The sequence below is a fragment of the Apodemus sylvaticus genome, chromosome 6, assembly GCF_947179515.1.
Source record: "Apodemus sylvaticus chromosome 6, mApoSyl1.1, whole genome shotgun sequence".
Lineage (NCBI taxonomy): Eukaryota > Metazoa > Chordata > Mammalia > Rodentia > Muridae > Apodemus > Apodemus sylvaticus.
The window spans coordinates 35,544,271-35,565,392 of record NC_067477.1 but is presented as its reverse complement, the minus strand read 5'-3'; the positions used below and the strand labels follow the sequence as shown (position 1 = coordinate 35,565,392).

The window sequence follows — 21,122 nt, the reverse complement described above, 5'->3', positions numbered from 1 at the left end:
GGAACATCATGTTTGGGGTATGTGAGTGTGTAAGAGCAGTGGATATGTGTGAGTGTGTAAGAGTGGGCAGATGCTGGAGAACCAGTGATCATGCAAAGGCGGGTGAAAAAATGCTCATGGACATTTGGGTCCCCTACTTGTTTTTCCCTCTGGAGCCATCAGGGTCTAAAGCGCAGCTGTTGGAAGCTGACACCTTTGGTTACCAAGGGCTTAAGCCTGAGACTAGTAAAGGTGGAGGCGGTGTTGCCATGCCAACGGCTGGACAGAGAGGAGGCCTGGCTGTGAAGCAGGAGCCCTGTCCCTGGTCTCAGCAGCCAAAATCAGATCTCCACACAGGCTTGCTTACTGCTGGGAAATTATGTGGCAAGGTAAGAGGCCCCTAGGCCAATCTACTATCCTGGAAAGCTACATTTTTGACAGTCAATGGGGACCCCATGGCTCAGTGTGTGCCGGAGACCTGAGTGGATGACCTTGTTAGACGTGGGTAAGGCGGCACTCCTGCTGGCCTAGTAAACTGACCTCAGCGGAGCTCTGCCCCATGGGATCTGCCCTCAGAGAGCTCAGCCAAATTTGAAATTCAGCCACAGAAGTTGGCTTGCACATCAGCCCAGTCCCTACCAGATGCTGGCTCCTAGTCCAAGGTCTAAGACCAGCTCTCAAGGCTGATCTGCTGCTGGGAACTGAGCAAAAAGTTGTGTACTAAAAATGACAGCCTCACAGAGACCTCGGAGCCATCAGAGTAGGCAAGATGAGCTTCCAAGCCACCAGAAGAATTCAGTAGGGAAGCTGTTGAAGAGTCATGCTGAGAAAACATAGCCTGGGCACTGTGCCAAGAGCTATGGCATTCACCTGGGCAAGAATCTTCCAAACAGTGACCAAGGGCGCAGGGGCACCAGACTGCCCAGCCAAGAGGAGCTCAGAAAGTAGACATGGCCTTCTTGCTATCATACAGCTATTTATCAACAGAGCTGGGATTCAAACAAGGTCAGGAATGAGGGAGAAAATGTCAGCGGATGAGTTAGATAAACAGTGGTTTATTTATGGACTCCTGCTGACATTTCTTTGTAGAAAAAAAAATTTTTAAATAGCCTCTAAAGATGCACAAGACATGGAAGTTGGTGTGTATTACAAAACAGCACGGACACGTGGATTGTTAAAGAATTAAATACAGGCACTGGGGAGATGACGCAGGTGGGAAGGGCTTTTGTTCTGCACTCACAGAGACCCGAGTTCAAATTCCCAGCACCTACATAAGACAGAGGTGTGCCCACTGGTAACCCTAGCATTTGTGGGCAGAGATCGGCAGAACCTGGGAGCTCTCTGGCCATCACAGCCCGAGTGAAAGAATAAGATGTCCAAAGTCCTGCTCCCTGCTCTGACCTCCACACGTGCATAGAAACCTGTGCACTCATATGTCGCACACCACACAACACAAATGCATCCACATGAGTGCATGTGCACACACACACACATGCACACATGCACACTCGCAAACACACTCACAGACACATACACCTAAATACAATACAGTACAGTATAATACAATAGGTATAACACAGCAGCCAGGGGTGGTGGCACACACTGGGAATTCTAACATTGGAGGCTGAGACAAAAGGATTGCTGTGAGTGTGAGTATATATCAAGATCTTTTCTCAAATACACACACACACACACACACACACATACACACACACAAACACACACAAACACCCACATACACACATACATGCACACATACATACACGCACACATACACACACATACACACATACATACACACACAGAGAGAGAAAGAGAGAGAGAGAGGAATAAACATACTTTAAAAATAAATAAATATTTTTGTAAAGATATAGATATCTGAATGTGGCAATAAACGCTTTTAATCAAAGCCCTCTGGGGATGAAGGCGAGCAGATCTCTGTGAGTTCTAAGTCAGCAGCCAAGGCTACAAAACAAGACCCTTTAAACCCTGTTTCAAAAAAACAAACCTTAGCCAGGTGGTGATGGTGCACACCTTTAATCCCAGCACTTGGAAGGCATAGGCAGGCGGCTTTCTGAGTTCGAGGCCAGCCTGGTCTACAGAGTGAGTTCCAGGACAGCCAGGGCTATACAGAGTAACCCTGTCTCGAAAATCCAAAAAACCAAAATCCCCAAAAAAAACCCAACCAAACAAACAAACCTTTAGCCAAGGGGTTAAGCCTCATACCTTTAATCTCAGCACTTGGTAGGCAGAGGCAGGCAGATTTCCAGTTTCGAGGCCAGTCTGGTCTACACAGTGAATTTTATGAGAGCCAGGGCTACATACACACATACACACACCACACAGAGAAAGCCTGTGTGGTGGTTTGAATGAGAATGGCCTCCACAAGTCCATAAGGAGCGGCACTGTTAGGAGGTGCGGCCTTGTAGGAGTGACCTTGGTTTTGTTGGAGGAAGTGTGTCACTAGGTGGGCATGAGGTCTAAGGCAGGCAAGGCTAAGGCAGGCATAGTGTGACTTTCTCTTCCCGCTGCCTGCTGATTCAGATGTAGAACTCAGTTCCTTGTCCAGCACCATGCTTGCCCACACACTGACCTACTTCCTGCCACAGTGGACTAGCCTCTGAAACTGTAGGCCAGCCCCAATTAACTGTTTGCCCTTATAAGAGTTGCCGTGGCCTTGATGTCTCTTCACAGCAATAAAACCCTAAGACACTCTGTCTTGAGAAACCAATAATACTAGCCGTTGTTGTTGCTGTAGTAATAGTAGTAGTAGTAGTAGTAGTACCAGACAGAAGCATGTGATTCTCTGTGTGTTGGAGGCCAGCCTGACTGTCCTGGAACTCACGCTGTAGACCAGGCTGGCCTTAAACTCAGAGATCCACCTGCCTCTGCCTCCCAAGTGCTGGGATTAAAGGTATGTGCCACCACTGCCCAGCAATAGACAAACTTTCAAGGCAGTTAAAGATGAAGCTTTTTAAGTACCAACACTGCCTATAACATATAATAAAACAAATCTGATTCCCAAATGTAAGTCTCAGCAAGCAAGGTGTTCCGTGACAACAGGAATAAGTAGATATTTTTTTTCTCTGTGTTTTTGTCCCAAAGACAAACCTGGTATTGTGGGGTCTGAGGAGGCCCTGAGTGAAATCCTGAACCAATGTGTGTTGTTTACATGGACTCCGTGGTCTCAGTCAGTGGGAAACTGGCAAAACCACCCCCACCCCACGCCCCACCCCAGGGTGAGGCTCAGAGGGAACCGGACAAGCCTTCCCGGGGGATCTGAGTATACAAGCTAACTGTCCACTGTAGCTCTCTCCCCTGAGATACTTACAGCCTGAAGACTGTCGCCCACAGAGATGGCACCTACCTAGATTAGCTAAACCTGTCTCCTGAGTCAGTTGTCTACCTTAAGACCTGCCTCCTTGTTTATCTGTTTGTAACAATCCCGCCTCCTCTCCATTCAACTTGGTGTAATAAATACTCTGACTTCTGGGATGCCGCAGTTTGGGCATGCCCATTGGAGATCCTGGTCCACCCAATCTTAGCTTTTCTGTATGTCCATGTGTCTGTCTGTTGGTCTGTCTTTTCTTCATTCTCTTACCTCACCCAATTCCCTAGAAGCGTGCTAGGATGCAGCCTGACACGTTTGGGAGAGGAGAGATGGGATGGGACTTAGAGGTGGGGGCTAATCAGGCAGCCAGCCTGGGAAGGCAGGCCAGCAGACTCTCAAAGCCCACTGCAAACTCTGCCAAGTATCACATAGTCCTCACCTAGACACCCACCACCGTCTGGATCTCCCAGGCCCAGAGCCTGCCAGCCATTTTGGAGTCTCCTTTGGCCTCAGTGAGCAGAGGATTGAGTGTGGGGCGTGGGGAGTGGCTCCTCACACAGACAAGAGGTAGCCAAGATTTATGTCTTGTGCTGGTCAGTGAGGAGCCTGCTGCAGTGGCCTCCCTGCCTCCAGCTGACTGAGATGCTCTGGGGAAGGGAGTTCTCAGACAACCCTTTGACCACTGCACTTGGCTCTTGATTAGAATAATTAGAGCCGGAGCCAGGAATGATGTCATGCCCCGGCAGGAGGATGGGGGAGGACTTTGAGTGTGGCCTTGGCCTCCCCCCTCTTGTTTGTTGATCCAGTGGGAGGGACTGCATTCCTGCGTGACGTTCTGACTTCAAAATGAGCTTCTATGAAAGGAGTGTGGCCGCCCTGGCTGTGTCCACCCAGCTCTCCGCCTGTCCCCTCTCCGTCCACCCAGCTCTCCGCCTGTCCCCTCTCCCGGCACTGTGTTGCTGGCACTTGTTTTGTTTTAAGGCGTCTCCATGTAGCGCAGGCTGGACACCAGCTCCCTATAGAACTCCAGATGACTTTGACATCCTGGTCCTCTCTCCTCCACCTCCCCAGTGCCGGGATTACAGGTATGCACCACCATGCCTGGCTTATGTGGTGACAGGTTTCTCATGGTGAACAGCAAACCCACTTTTGCACGCTGGGCAAACACCCTACCTTCTGACCTACAGCCCTAGGCCGGGCTTCTTCTGTTGAAGCTTTCTCCACCCACAATGTGACTGCACCTGAAGGCAAGGGCCCCTGGAGGGACTTGAGGTTGGATGTGGATAGGATGGGGGACCTCCCTAGGACAAGAAAATCCATGGCACCTGCAAGAAGAGAAGGCTGCGTCCGCCCCTCCCCCAACTGCCTCAAACCACCCACTGTAAAAGACTTTTTGTGATGGCAGCCCAAGGTGACACATACACTAATGCCACCGAAAAGGACACCTTCCACAGACTCCCTTCTGTGGGGAAGGGAAAGGGCACTGCACTATTCTTGCCCATTATACAACCCTTTGACATAGGCTTTACACAGATGGGAAACTGAGGCACAGAGAGGTTAAGGAATCAAAGTCATACAGTAGTTCTACCATTCCTTTTTTTTTTTTAAGATTTATCTATTTATTTATTATACATAGCTCCGCTGTAGCTGTCTTCAGACACACCAGAAGAGGGCATCAGATCTCATTACAGATGGTTGTGAGCCACCATGTGGTTGCTGGGATTTGAACTCATGGCCTTTGGGAGAGCAGTCAGTGTTCTTAACCGCTGAGCCATCTCGTCAGCCCAGAACCTGACAGACAAAGTAAAGACGTCCTAGAATGGCTGCCTACCCCACCTGAGCACCAGAAGGGATGGGCCATGGGTCACCCAGCTTAGACACATGCCAGTCCTCCAGATTAGCCCAGTGTACCATGGTTGTCACCATATCACTGTGCCCTCTCTGGGGGAACTGACATTTATTTATTTTATTTGTTTTTATTTGTTTATTTTTGTTATTTTCAAGACAGGGTTTCTCTATATAGACCTGGCTGTCCTGGAACTCACTCTGTAGACCAGACTGGCCTCGAACTCAGAAATCCGCCTGCCTCTGCCTCCCAAGTGCTGGGATTAAAGGCATGTGCCATCATTGCCCAGCTGGAAATGACATTTATATTTGGTGGCTATGGGGACTTGTCTCAGTCATGTCATGAAAAACAGAAGGTAGGTGCTAGGCCTGCTCAGGTGTTCCTGCTGGCTTTGTGCTCTGAAAGCATGCTGGCACCAGGCAGGCCTCAGTACCCCTGCAGGGGCAGTGCTACAATGACTCAACTGGCCTGTCCCAGGGAAAGGTGCAAAACAGGACTCAGGGCTGCAGGGATTCTCATCCGACCCTGAGGAAGGCAGCAGGAGGGCAGCTTTGTTTTCACACATCTCTGGGTGTCAGCAGTGAGGCTCACTACCAGCCCCAGGCCTTTCCAGACATTCTAGAGACTGGAACCAACCCCAGTGGTCAAGGACCAGGTCTTTAGGCCAGCCCATCACTTCCTCCTAAGTCCTAGTCTAACAAAACCTTGAATCTTTGACAGACTCATCTTGCACCAGTATTCACAGGGATGGGGACTCTTGGCTCAGAGAAGAATGATAGATTTTAGGTCCCCGGTGGAGTGGACCGAGCTAGCAGCTACTGGGGCTCTGGGTGAGGCTCTGTCAATGGCTTACCTAGGTAAGGGCTTCTGAAGCCTTCTTGTTATAGCTTTCACTGTCCACTGGGTGGTGCTGTGAGATACGGGTTTCTGAGACCTTCTTGTTATAGCATTCACCGTCCACTGGGTGGTGCTGTGGGATGGCAAGATACAGGTGATAGGATTTGTGGTTTGGGGAGGGGTGTGTGTGTGTGTGTGTGTGTGTGTGTGTGTGTGTGTGTGTGTGTGTGTCCCAGTATCCACTCTCAGGACAGGGACCGTGAAGTAGGAGATGTAGCTGGTAACTGTGCAGAGCAGTGGCCCTGTTTCCCAGCTTCAATGCATGCTGAGGAAAGGCCTGCTGTAGTCTATAAGCCTGAAGACAATGGAAGCGTCCATCTATTACTCAAGTGAAACAGGGGTGACGAAAGGATAATCAGAGCCCACCCTCTCAGCTCAGAAAGCCCTCAATGGGACTGACGACTCACCCCTACTCTCTGATAGCTCAGGAAAGGTCCTCGGGCCCGTCTAGCTGATACTCCTCAACATACACCTCAAATCTGAGAGGGCTGTGCAGCCTACACTACCACCATCAGCCACAGTCAGCATAACCTGACTCTAACCCCCAAGCAAAGCAAGTTCAAAGCCAGGCAGGGCTGAGGCTAGGTCAGATGCCATCGCCAGCCTGTGAGGGCACCTCACTCTGAAAGCAGTAGGCCCCAAGTCTGTCTGCCTTTCCTCCTGAGGGTGTGGTGAGGCAGGAAACATGCTAAAAGGAATACCAGGTGTGCCCCTCACACCTGCAGGGAGGAACTACTTATGAAAGGAACTACTAATTATAAGATCACAGAAGGCTGCAGGCATGGTGGTGCGTGTCTTTAATCCCAACACTAGGGAGGCAGAGGCAGGCAGATCTCTGAGTTTGAGGCCAGCCTGATCTACAGAGTGAGTTCTGCAGGGGTGGGGTGGGGAAGGGAGATGGGGAATTTGAGAACAAGAAAACTTACATGCAGGAAAACTTACATGGGGATTGTGTGTGTGTGTGTGTGTGTGTGTGTGTGTGTGTCTGAGCCAAGAGTCCCTATCCCTGTGGATACTGGTGCAAGATGATCTGGCAAAGATTGTCAGACTAGGACTTAAGAGGATGCAATGGGCCTGAAGGCACAGTCCTTGGCCACCAGGGTTGGTTCCATTCTCTAGAATCTCACACAAAGATTTCAAAATAGATGGGAAACTGAATTTTGACGTCAGAACCAGCCTATGAGAACTTAGAAAATGTTCTCTCTACCATTACAAATGGCAACAGAGAAATGAGAAGCAGACTGGGAGATAGCCCAGTTGGTAAAGAGCTAGAGGACCTGAGTTCAGTCTCCTGCTGGAATCCATGGGGCACAGAAACACCTTGTGTGGCGTTGACACCTGATCTGAGGAGGCAGAGGGAGACCTATCAATCCCTGGAACTTGCAAGCCAACCAGTCTAGCTACTGGGAGAACTCCACACCAGTGGGAGGCCCTATTCAAAAAAGGCAACGTAGACATCTATTGACAATGCCATGAAAGGTTTTCCTCTGGCCCACACATCGGAAACACACACACACACACCTGCACACACATAAAAATTAAGACTTCCAAAAAGTCTTGCCTAAGCTACAGGTATATCTGTGTGACTCTTTGAGGTCTTGTACTATTCACGTTCATGTGTACACATGTGCACATATGTGTATGTGCATGACCTGGCATAGCCATCACGCCTGTCACCTTGTGCTTGGGAGACTGGGAAGAAAGCAATATTCCAGAATTGTTGCATGTCAGAACAGCCAAAGAACTGAGGGCATGTGAGGTCTGTTCTACAGAAGGGAACAACCTACAGAGGAGGTAAGGTTCAAGGCACTGACCCTGGACGCGTCTGGTCACTCTGTGAGCAAACAACAGAATGGAATTGGCCACGAGGTTTGCCTCAGCTGGTAGGTGAAGCCTCCAAAGGTCAGGGGCGGAGCATCGAAGGCTGTGGGAGATCAGGCGAGGAGACTCACCCCTGCCATCCCAGCTCTTGGGAGGTGGAGTGAAGGGAGTTAGGGTCTCAAGGCCAGCCCAGACTACCTGGATCCTCTACCAACAAACACAAATAGATAATAATAATTAATAATAATGATAATAATAACAATAATAATAATAATAAAAGTAACTACACAAGCAAAGAAAAGAGGTGGAGATCACCTATTTTCTCCTCTGCTGTGCTAGCTGTGGGTAAGGGGTGACCCCTAGTGGGGGGTGACCAGCAGAGGTCATAAGGAACATGCTTAAAATCCAGGTGCTGGCTTCTACCTTTTCTAATTGTTTGTTTGTTTGTTTTGAGACAGGGTTTTCTCTGTTCTCTGCGTAGCCCTGACTGTCCTGGAACTCATTCTGGGGACAAGACTGGCCTTGAACCCACAGAGATCCGCCTGCCTCTTCCACTTGCGTGTTAGGACTAAACGCCACTGCTACCCAGCCACCTTCTCCAGTTGGAATCCAGGGCCTAGTTCTTCCTGGATGTTTCCAAACACTTCTGTGCCTCAGTTTTCCCATCTGGAAAACACTCTCCAGATCTGCCTCCCTCACCAATCAGGATGTATAAAGAATTCTTATCAAAGCTCTTTAAAAAAAAAAAAGATTTATTTATTATATATAACACACTCTAGTTGTCTTCAGACGCACCAGAAGAGGGCATTACAGATGGTTGTGAGCCACCATGTGGTTGCTGGGATTTGAACTCAGGACCTCTGGAAGAGTAGTCAGTGTTCTTAACTGCTGAGCCATCTCACCAGCCCCAAAGCCCTGTTTTAATACAATCATTTTGATCATTCTCTGTTTGCATCCTCACCAGCAGACCCCAGTAAACCCACCACATCCGGGGACCATGCTAGGGGCTACACCTGACCCCCTGAAGCCTTCCAATTCTAGCCTGTGACTGACAGATTTTGATTCCCAAGCTGGAGAACGCTAACACATAGCTCTCGCCACCTGCAGGCAGAAGCCAGAACTGCAGGCAGGTTGCTCCGTGTCCTGCTTTGTCCTAGGGCTATGGCGGCAAGAAGCTGAATGAGCACTTTAGGGAGCAGGCTGATGACCCGGACTGGGGATAGCGGTGCTCAGGACACTGCTGTATACTCCTCTGCCACTGGCCTGACTGGCAGTACTATCATAACTCTGCATCCGGTAGACAGCTCCGGCCATTAGACACTTACTGCTGACAGGCGCCGACAGCTCTCCGTTAGTGACACTGCTGTTTTTCTCATCTGCTTCACTCTCACTTTCCAAAGTCCCGCCCCCGCCCCAGCTGCCCATGTCGTCGCATGCTCAAACAAGCCGAAACCATGGAGCCAGCCTTGTTTTCCTTTAAGGGTAAGAACCCTCCACACAGTTACGCCTGTGGCTTTGGGGGCTCTAAAGCGCTTGCCGATTCCAGACTGGTCTCTGCTCATCCCCTGTGGGCAGGTGCGTTCTCAGCCTTCCCTAGCAACATCTGCGGCACCACGGAAGAGATCGCTCCAGGGATCTGGCCCTGGAGTGAGTCCATTTAAAGTAGGCACACACGCCTGGCATATCTGGAAAGTGGAAGGGCAGAAGGGAGAGAGGGAGGGAAGGCGGGCAGGCAGGCAGAATAAGTATGGGCTATGCTCTTGCTAGAATGGCAAAAAGGCTATCCTGTGACCCCTTCAAGAACCTGTGACAGGACCCACAGGGCAGCTCAGCGATACAATGTGCTTGCCTCCAAGCCTGAGTTCAATCCTTAGGATCCACACAGCAAAAGGAGAGAACTAACTCCCAAAACATCCTCTGACTTCCACGTGCGCATAAGGCACATACATATATTTTTTATTTAAAAAAATACACATCTTTATTTTATGTGTTTGATTGTTTTGCCTGTGTGTGTGTGTGTGTGTGTGTGTGTGTACCATGTGTATGCCTCGTGCCCGGAGGCCAGAAGAGGGCATCAGATTCCCTGGCAGTGGAGCTGGAGATACAATGAGGCAGCACATGGCAGCTCAAAGCGGAGCCCTGTCTCTCCCCAAGAACAACAGCAAGTGCTCAGACTTGCTGGGGCCCCGTCTCCTGATCTAATTTTTTAAAGGGAAAAAAAATTAGAAAGAACTCAAGCCAGCCTTGGAGAGAGAGGCAGAGGCGGGTGGATCTCTGTAAATTCTAGTCCAGATGGGTCTATGTAGTGAGTTCCAGGACAACCAGGGCTACATAGTGAGACTCTTGTCTCAAAAAGTAAAACAAAACAAAACAAAACAAAAAACCAATAAATAAATAAATAAATAAGAACTCAATACAAAAAAAAATGTCTGGTGCCCAAACTCTTGCCAAGTCCAGTTCAAACTTGGGAGCATAACTCCATAAGCACTCAAATTCCAACGATGAGAAAAATCAAAGCAACAGAGCCCAGAGTGACTAAGGTTGGGCTACCGGGGCTGCGGATACAGAGCTGATGATAAGCTTCAGACAGACCCACAACCAAGGCCCCAGCCCAGCACAGAGGAGGACCAAACAGTTCCCAGCTTGTCAGAAGCAGGGTCCAGCACTTTCCACAGCCGGGACCTTGAGGCAGTGTCTGTCCTTTCTTTTGGGGAAACAGAGGCTCTGGGGCTCCCCTGGAACCCCCTTGGCAAATTAGGTCCAGACCAGGCAAGGCTCTTCAACAACTCAACTCCCAGGGAGGCCTTGAAACACCAGACCAGACATTTAAAAAAAAAAAAGAAGAAGAAAAGAAAAAAAGAAAGAAAAAAGAAAAAAAAAAACCTGGCAGGATTCAAGAGAAGGGATTAGATCATTGCAACAGGATGAAGGAAATGAGGAACCTAGGGAGGGGAGGAGGGACTAGGGCCAAGAATGTCTCAAGACAACCCCAAACGCCTTCAGATTAAAGCAGGCTCATGCACCAGCCTCTGAGGCCACTGCCAGGAAGTCCTGGCCTCATTCAGCCTTTTCAGGGTGGGGTAAAAATCGTCTCGTCCATATACAAGGAGCACACACTCACAGCCCAGCAAACAAATCGTGGGGAGGCTGTGAGAACAGTAAATACATGTGGGCACTCGGTGTGTACGGACACATGTGTGCCGAAGTCCCGGCCTGGCGTGCAAGCCCACGGGAGTGCATGTGTGTATGTTTGCGTGCAGTCTACAAACATGTTTTCACAAAGCTCCGGGGAGAAGCAATCGTTCATCTCCCAGGAATCTTAGCAACAGCCATCCCCAGAAAAGGCTCTGCCAGCTGGAGCGGGGATGAGTCAGCAGAGGGCTGATGGGGGAGGGGCGGCTCCGCCCCGGGCCTGGCCTACCTCTCCTCCCGGGAAGGGCTCCAGGCCTAGCCTGGCCTGGCTGCGGCTCCTGGGTCACTGCCTTGGCACTGGGGGCCGAGAACACATTCCTGGAACCGGCCAGCACAGACGGCTAGAGGGCTTTCCCTCCTCCTCCTTCTCCTTCCCCCTCCAGTCCCGCCCCACACCCGCCCTTTTATTTTTCCTTCTCGCTGCAGAACCAAAACACCGTGTTCACGAGCCCTGGAATGGAAGCCAAATGGCAAGCCATTGGACACAGGAGCTGCCAGACCCAAGCAGGCCAGGGAATGAGGACATTCCCTGCCAGCAGCCCAGGGCCCAGCGAGGGGGTGTCATACTCTGCTTCCATCTATCAGGGCAAAGGGTCGTTGCTCAGGGCTACTGGGAACCCGAGTTCAAGGGGCTGGCGGCGGGGGAGGTAGGCTGTGTCCCTCGTCCCGGACTGCAGAGGCGGAGGTTGCTAACACGGAGGGGAGGGTGACCGAAGGAACAGGACAGAAGATTCATCATGACATCATTGCCTGAGAGCATCAAGTTCACCTTCACTGCAAGCTCAGGAGTGGCAGGGCACGTCTTTTGCCGATGGGGCGATGAAGATGCACACAGGAGAGGGGTGGGGCCCAAGGTCATCAGCAGATAAAAGCCCAGGCGCTAGATGAAGTGAAAGCGGGCGACAGCCCCCTCGGATTGAGGACGGGTAGCCCTTGCCCTGGTCCCCAGACTCCACCTACCCCTGGTGTGCCGGGTCCTTACAAAACAAACAGAATAAAAACAAACAAAGAACTAGGGAAATCTCATCTCTGTCTTCAAACAGATCTCAGCGAAGGGCCATAGGCGGCGGCGGCTTTTGCGGCTTTGGTGAAGGTTGTCGTGAGCAGGGGTAGTAACAGCCCGGCCCAGCCCAAATCCCTGGCCTCTTTACTGGAGGCAGGAAATGAATAAAAGCTAAATGAGTTTGGAAATGCCAGGAGGCAGTGTTTATCCCCCTTCCCCCACCCCCTCCCCTTGGCAAGGACCGTGTAAAGTTACAGTTTAATCTTGGAAATGCCAGACAGCTGTTCCCCGTTGCTAAGAGACTGGCCCACATTATGCAGATGTCAGAGACCTCAAATGTCTGCCGGAAATTACTGATCATGTTGGAGGAGCCGAGGGGCCTTCTCTCGGGCTGGGGAAGCGCGGCAGGAGACCCCCTGGGGATAGCAGAAATAAGGAGTCCTCCCCTCCCAGCCTCTTCCTCAGATTCTCTGGGACCTTGGCTTCTGGGCTGGTCCTGACTGCTGGCCCCTTTCTCCTGTCTGTCTCCTCCCACACCCCTGCCTCTATCCTTCCAGGACAAGGTACACTGACCCCCATCTCCACCCCCACCTCCAGTTTTCCTTCTGGAACAGCTTTCTTCTGCTCGGTGTCCCTCTGTCTGTCTTCTGGTCTTCTCTGCGGCTCCGACAGCACTGAGCTGGCCCAGACTGATCGGGGAAGCAGCCACTGCTGGAAGAGGTTGCTCTCAAACTCCAAGAGCCCCCCTCACCTGGAAGTGGAAGTGGACACAGGTGTGTGTGTGTGTGTGTGTGTGTGTGTGTGTGCACAGAATACATTTTCCCCAACCTCCAGCATCAAGAGGAGACCCAAAGGGAAAGCCATCACCATGGCTACCAAGCTGCTGCATCACTGGTCCCTAGGGACAGGGGTTTGCCTTCTGGGCGAGGGGCGGAAAGGAGCAGAGGAAAGCCCTTTCCCATAATCAGAACCTTGATTGAAGGGTCAGTCAGTAGTGGAGGTGACCAGATGACTAGCGGGCTAGAGAATGGCACAGATTGCCTGCTGCCAGGCAGGGCCAAAGCAAGCCATGGTACCTACTGGGTTTTCAGAACTCCTCTAGGTATTTATTGCTGGGTTGGAGCAAGGAGGCAAGGTTTGAAGGCCTGAGTATGGTGGTGTCAAGTGAGTAGTTTTCTCCTAAGAACACACACAAAGGTGCCCTGAGGGCAGAAGTGACATCTCTGCCTGAGTATCCAGGTGCTACCCGTCCTCCCTACTTCTAGCTATATAACCTTAGTCTTCCATCAGCCAGAAAGCACCAACCCTATAGAATAAAGACAGGCATACTTTGTGTGCTATGGAAGACCATATGTGTGTGTGTGTGTGTGTGTTTGTGTGTGTGTACATATTGAAAGGCTTTGGAATCGTGTCTCAAAAGCCCCATGAAAGAAACCTTATTATCATCCATCTGGCTTTCCCCCAAAGGCTGTGGTGAGGTGGTGGTCAGAAAACCGATGGCCCTCTTGCTCTGCCAGGGACCCACCATCTACTCTAGGCCTACACGGTCCTATAGCCACGGTGGTCCTGCATGGGGGAAACTGAGACACAGCCAGTGAACCAGCTCACTAGCTAATCCCACATTCTCCTACCTCCTCCCTGCCCTGGCTGGGTTCAAACCCTAAGGAGGGCCATGACCTTTCTTCCTGGGAAGGAGGAGTCAGAAACCCCGGGGCTTCTCCTTCTAGCAGGGAGGGGGGAGTCGGGCAAACCAGCAAACCTCCTGCCTGGGCTCTTCCCCTTCGCACAATGGAATCCCACAGACATCTTAGAGGATTAAGTGAGCTAAAGCCCACGTGATCCCTCTCCCCTTCCCCCTGCTAAACTCTGGGTACTTAGGGTTTTTTTTTCTTTTTACTGGGGTGGGGGAGCAGGTGCCAGGCCTTAGATATGGGATGAGGGGAACCCCTCTGACAGCAGTCATCTGTATCCCCCACTCTTTTCCACAGAGATCGGCTGCTCCCCCATGTGGTTTGAAAAGGCGTGTTTGACAGAAGCCAGGGAGAAGAACTCTAAAGGGCAGGTAGCAGCCAAGAAAAACTGAGAGACAGGGCAGGGGAGATAATCATCCAATGAGGGTTTTCAGGAAGGTAGTGCACACTAGTGTGAACACACACACACACTCTCACACACACTGATAGAAACTGCTAAGGCCGAAGGGATTTGTCTGAGGTGGGCCAGGCTGAGTCACTCTGGCTCAGGTCCTTTTGACCTCACTTGGTGGAGGTGACAGGGCTGCTCTGTCGGCCTTTCTCTCTCAGGTCTCCCATCCTGGTTGGTCTCCCCCTCTCTGGTTCTCCCCACCACACCGCCGCTTTCCCTCACCCTCCCTTTCCTCTCTCTCCCCACCCTGTCCTTCCCTTGAAGCGAATTTCTTGCTTTCTCATCCTTTCTTCTCAAAGCTCACAATCACAGCCGCCTTTCCTCTCCGTCCCTCTCATTCTCCGCCCCATCCCTTCTCACTCCCACCCTTCTCCACTTCCTCCCCCTCCTCCTTCCCAACCTTTTTTACTCTCTCCTTTCCTCTCTTCTCTCCCGTCACCTAGACAAGATCCCTGAAGTCCCCAGATAAACAAAACTAGGTCAAGACACTGCATCAAGCCCTTGTCAGTCCCTGTCTGTTACAGTCTAGAGACCAAGGTCAGTGCTGAGTGGAAAGTCAGCCGACCCTGACAGCCACCTGGAACCCCACGTCCTCACCTCCAGAGATTCCTGGCCCAGGTCACCTGCCTCCCACAGACACCAGCCTGGCTCCTAGCACCTGCTGTCTGAGTTCCAGGTTAAGCCAGGTACCGCTGAGTCCCTAGCCTTTCCTGCCGCAAGGGTTGGAACCTCCCCGGGCGGGGGGTGGGGTGTGTTCCTCCGACCAGTGCAGGGAACCGAGGCACGAAGAGGACAAAAGAAGAAATCCTCAGGCCTAAGAACCTTGAACGGAAGGAAAATGCCCGGGAAATGGGTGAAGTGTATGTCATGCGGAAACAGAATTCAGCAGACTGGGTTTGAATCTTGATCCTAAATGTTCTTAATAAATAACCCTGAGCACAGTGTCCCTGTCCCTCAGCATCCACATCTGTAAAATGGAGATGTAAAGGGGCCACACTTTGCGGGATTATGGTGAGGATGAGTGGATAAAGGTATGGAGCCTTTTGGCACCTGGGGGGGAGGTAGCTCCGAGCTCCATCCCTCCCTGGGAGAATGGAAGGCCTCCAGGAGGACTTGAGGCTTGTTTGGAACCGTGGAAGATGGAAATAACTGTGATCACACATTTTCAGTTGACACTAGGAGGTGTGCTCATCACTTTAAAGTCACTGTCTTTGAATTCCCCAGACACTCCAGGGGGCTGCTCTTCCTTTATTCCTATCTCAGGAGAGAAGAAATTGAGGCTCAGAATGGCTAGGCAATTTGCCACAAGTCACACAGCAAAGTGAAGAGACAAAATTCTTTTTTAAAGATTTGTTTATTTTATGTGAGTACACTGTCACTCCCCTCAGAAGAGGACATCAGATCCAATTACAGATGGTTGTGAGTTACCATGTGGTTGCTGGGATTTGAACTCAGGACCTTTGGAAGAGCAGTCAGTGCTCTTAACCACTGAGCTATGTCTCCGGCACACACACACACACACACACACACACACACACCACCCAACAAAATTCTCAATGCCTCTGCTGTAGCTGTGGCAGTGACAGATATTGTGGAAAATAAAAGGTAAGTCTTGGCACCCAGCTCTAGCTGTTTCTTTGACTTGAGACTCCTTTGTGGGGAGGGGGTATGAAGAAACCCTGGAGGCAGGAGATACTATAGGCGTGTCCAGTGATTTCACCCTGCCCTATGGCATGACCAAAACCAGGCCCTGAACCGGCTTGTACAGGGTCACCCGGGAGCCTGGGGGTGGGAGGGATGCTCTAACCAAGGCCTTTGCAAACTTACCTCCTGCCTTAAATCAGGCCCAGTTCCCTGGTCTACTGTAGATCTCAGTCCCTAGCCTGCTTCAGCTCCTAGCCAATGGCCAGAATTTTTGCTGGGGTGATACAATGAGGAGGAAGGAAGATGGGTGTCACGATCCCATCTCTAGAGCTCTGGGTCCCTGGTGTGAAGCCCTTTCTGCGCAAATAATCCCAAGATCCCCTCCCACCCCACACACATTCTGGTTCTTTGCTCCAGGGGTTATGCAATAGAGATAAATGCTCCTGTCAGGTTACCACCCGAGATTACAAAGGGGGTCTGTGGCCGGACCACGGAACGGTTATCCGAAAGAACCTCAAGGGCAAATGGAACCCAGACAGTTCCTGTAGGAAAGAGGTGAGGGGGAGAACAGGTGTGGATGTTCCTCCAGCCACCAGCCACCAGCCACCCCCCCAACCCCGCCCCTACAGCCATCTCAGATTACACTGAGCAGTGCTTTCAAATGGAACTCCACTGTTTCCATGGTAACCCAGCCACGTGGTTGCACCTCCGAAACGGGGAGGGGGGGTTAGAGGCAGCGAGGAGGTGAAGCGCAGCGACAGGGGGCAGGCACAACGTTGGCTCCTGCAAGATGAGGGCAGCGCGAAGCTATCACTCGGTCCACTCACGCTGTCTCTCCTGCTCCTCACCCTCACCTCTGGGACTCCTGTAGAAGCCACACAAAACCCCCCAGTGCGGACAGAAGAGCTCTGGGGACAAAGACGCACAGACGCAGCCAGAGCTGGGTCCCCAAAACGTGTCCTTGATCTTCCATTAGGTGTGCCCCAGCCACGGCCCTGGCAGATGCCCCATTTCCCACCCCACCCCCACCCCCTGTACCTCCAAGCTCTTCCAACAGAGGCTGGGGGCACCTGGGGCAACTTCCTGGGCCCTAATCCCCATCTTTGGGATAAGTGCATTTGCCATGATGCTTGGGCAAAGGTACACACGTAGGATGACACACACAGTTGTCCAGCGTGGTCCTAGGGGCACTCTGCTCACCTGTGGTGTGGGGCCCTACCATGGTGTAGAGTCCTGTCATTCAGTAACTCTGGTCTTGATGGATCTTCCCTGACATGACCCTAAGCAGGAGACTCCAAATAGCCCTTCCCTCCTCCCAGGGATACCAGTTTCCCTGCATGCATTTCTTCCTGCCTTGAGGCCCTGGTAGGAGCCACTACCTCCCTCCCAGCCTCCCTCCCACACCCAGCCTCCCCCATCCATCAACAAGGGTGAGCTCAAAGCTCCCCCCACTCAGCTCTGAAATACTGACTCAACAAATCTCCCTCTACAGCAGCAAATGTTCCTGCCCACACCTCCTTCTTAAGCAGCATCCCCCCCCCTCCTTTGTCACCTCATGCCGCAGTGCCAGCAAGGCCTGGAGAGGGTGGCTTTCATTATTCTTTTTCTTTATTTTTATCAAAGGTTTGCGTTTCTGTTGTTGTTAGGTTTTTTTTTTTTTTCAAAAAAAAATGTGTTTCCCTTGAGACATTGCAGGCTCTGAGCAGGCTCCCCTTGTTTCCATGGTGACAGCAGCTGGCTCACATGTGTGGTTGCTATAGAAACTAGAATGGTTCTCTCTTCTCACGTTCTCGTCCTTCCACAGCCACCTCACCACCCCCTCCTTCTTCACAGCACTTGGGGTGCAAAGAAAGGACCCTGAGAAGCTCCAAGCACCTCAGGAGCCAGCCTGGCCCTGCCTCGGGCTGTTTCTCTGTGCCCCCCAGGGGGGGCACTCCCCCATAAGCTTTCTAGGCACCATAAAAGGAGGCAGGAGGACACAGACAGCCTGGAGTCCCCTAGACAAAAAGAGCTCAATAAGAAATATTCTTCTGCTGCTAGGCATGTGGCCTAGTTCCAGGAAGAAGCCAACCCAGGTGTGGGCCTTGGAACCTTTCCAATGGCGCTGTGTGCTTCTTGCCAGCACAGGGGCGTAGGCAAGAGAAGGCAGCGTTCTTTCTTGGGAGGAAGTAGGTGGTGGCAGAGCTGGAGAGAGGGCTGGGCACACTCCAAGAGCACTGGCAGCAGCTGTGTGGTAGGAATGGTGGCCATGCTTCCCACTGTCCGTGGAAGGGAAGAACCCTGCCTTCTGGACATCAGCGAAGCCTGGGGTCTGAGGAGAGCAGATGGGGAGGGGGGGGCAACCATGGAACACTCACAGTGAGACAGGGTCTCTCTGATCACCCTGCCTGGCTTGTAGATACATAGATAGGTAGGTAGATAGATAGATAGATAGATAGATAGATAGATAGATAGATAGATAGATATAGATAGATAGATATAGATAGATAGAGATACATAGGTAGATAGATACATAGATAGACAGACAGATAGCTACATAGATACATAAGTAGATACATAGATACATAGGCAGGCAGACAGACAGACAGACAGAGATACACATAGGTAGATAGATAAATAGATACATAGACAGACAGACAGACATGGAAGAGGTGCTCAGGTGATGTAGTTTAGTTGGGCATGCTTGCCTGTCAAGTACCAAGCCCAGGGCCATACCTGTAATCTTAATAGATTACAGAGGTAGACAGAAACTGGAGAATCTGAAATTCAAGATAATCCTCGGTGCTTAGCAAGTTCGAAGCCAGCCTGGGCTGGAGGAGACCCTGTCTCAAACAATGACAAAAAACAGAAGACACATAACTCATTCCATCGATCTCAGGAAAAGTTAAAAAAGATTCAGATGTGGCCAGGATCAAGCAAAACCCTCAGTTTTCCTCAATAGATGCTACAGCAGGCCAAAGAAGTGTTTGATAAACCTGCATTGTCACACACTGAGGTCCAGAAAGAGAAAATAAATACCCAGAGGTCACAAGGCAGATGGGGTGGGGGGAGCTAGAGCTCTTGGTCTGAGAAGAAATGACTCCCCAGCTACGGGCGGACCAAGAGTGAAAGATGCTGACCTATGCCCTATATTAAGGTTGACAGCGGTGTCAGGGGTTCAGGCCTCAGGCCCATTGCCCAAACAGGAGTCCCTCCTCTCAGTACCCCAGCCCCCTGAAGGTAGGTGTGGGCACCTTCATTCCCATCATTCACCCTCAAGCCTCAGATGGGAATTTGACTCACGAAGAGAAGATAAAGTGCCTGGAAGATGTCTGGAAGCTGCCTTCAGACAGCATTGCCAGAGGGGAACGTTCCAGCTCCGCTCCTGCCAGGCAGGGCAGGCAGGAGCATTCTCAAGGTCAAAGAAGACATCATGTAGATCCCTGTCCTCAGCCAAGGGCAAGCTTCTGGGTTCTCTCCCTCTGCCTGCAGCCAACACTGGAGTTGTGACCCGGACACTGGAGAAATGGAACAGAGAGAAGGCCCCAGTGACTGGGAGGAGCCAGTCACTACCCTAGACTACTGTAACCCAGGGGTCTTCCGTATATGCCTGGCCCCACTGACAGACCCGCAGGCTGCAGGAGAGGCAAGGGCCAGGCCAGGCTCATCCAGCTGGTGAATCCTGCCAACTCTGGTGGCAGAGAGACAGAGAACAAAGAAATGTCCAAGAGGGAGAGGCAGGTTACACTAGGACAAACCCCTCTGCCACCACCAGGCATAAGGGCTGCCTGGATTTTTCTAGGTTCTTCTGCCTTAGGCCACCAGAGTTGACAATGATGGGCTGAAGGTCAGGACTGGGGAGACCCAGTAGAGGAAAACATATGTGTTAAGGGAAGCTCATTTGATACTTTGTAACAAATACAAAGCTGAGGGGCTGGGGATGTAGTAAGGTGGGTTGTACTTGCTTAGCATGAAGCCAGAGTTCAGTGTCCCTAGTGTCTCGTTAACAAGGTGCGGCCATGCATACTTGTAATCCCAGCTCTGAGAAAGACGATCTACAAAGACCAGGAACATAAGATCACCATCCTTGGCTACATAGCAACTTGGAGGCTAGTCCAGATTACATAAGACTCTGTCTCAACAGGAGTGGGGTGGACCTAGAGAAAGGACATTGGTTAAGGCTGAATACTCAGAGGGATGGAGAGATGGTTCAGCGATTAAGAGCTCTGGCTGCTCTTTCAGGGTACCTGGGTTCAATTCCCAGCACCGCCATGGCAGCTCACAACTGTCTGTAGCTCCAATTCTAGGGAATCTGGTGCCTTCAAACATGCATGGAAGCAAAAGCACCAATGCACAGATAGATAGATAGATAGATAGATAGATAGATAGATAGATAGATAGATAGATAGATAGATAACCTTTATATTCAGACATCAAGGAAATGTGGTTGTGACATCTGTTACCCCACTGATCACCAGAGCTGATTGAGGCTGATCTGGCCAACTAGGCAAGTGTCTCCCTCCCTCACTGCTCCATGCGCATCTCTCTTAAAGGTACACACGGTCTTCAAAGGGGATGACCTTCCCCAGATAGAGGAGGACTTGTCTGCTCAAGGGTATACAGTACCTGCTCTCCCCTACCAAACAGCTCTCAGGAATGCATAGGACTCTTGCAGAGACATCTTGAGTTCAATTCCCAGCAACCACATGGTGGCTCACAACCATCTATCCTGGGATCTGATGCCCTCTTCTGGCATGCAGGTGTACATACAGATAGAGCACTCACATAAATCTTTTTTTTTTTAAAGCAAGCACTGGGTGATCTTGCACAAGATCTGGATTCGATTCCAAGCACTCACATGAAGGCTCGCAACCATGTGTAACTCCAGTTCCAGGGAATCCAACGCCCTCTTCTGGCTTCTGCAGGCACTGTACACACATGCTTGCCGTAGTGCACACACATGCATGCAGGCAAAACACTCATACGCACAAAATACTTTTTAAAAAATTTTTTCAATTAAAAACATTCAAAGGAAATGTGTGCCCCATTACCTCTACATAGAACAACAATGAACAGCCCTGAGGAATATCTCACATCTGTGAGGTCTAAATCAGCTCATGACGCCCTCAGCGGTTCTGCCTGGTTCTAATGATGCTTTAAAAACTCCTCAGTTCCACCTCCCCCACCTTCCAAATTCTGCTTTGCTCTCAGCCCCTGCCGCAAGGAGGCTCAGCTTCGTGCAGTCTGCAGCACGGCACACCACTTCTATTCTGGTGGCTCCTTTATTC

General features: G+C 51.0%; 2 long non-coding RNA genes across 2 annotated transcripts in view; both read right to left on the bottom strand.

Moving 5' to 3' along the window:
• Nucleotides 1–21,122, bottom strand: part of LOC127687090 (uncharacterized) — a 375,067-nt gene that overhangs the window by 252,958 nt on the left and 100,987 nt on the right. The gene's annotated exons all lie outside the window — the stretch shown is intronic.
• LOC127687091 (uncharacterized) lies at nt 17,498–19,348 on the bottom strand. The gene is made up of 2 exons (XR_007978320.1): nt 19,138–19,348; nt 17,498–18,166 (listed from the first exon to the last, which is right to left on the bottom strand). It is a non-coding gene; the product is annotated as an uncharacterized LOC127687091 (long non-coding RNA).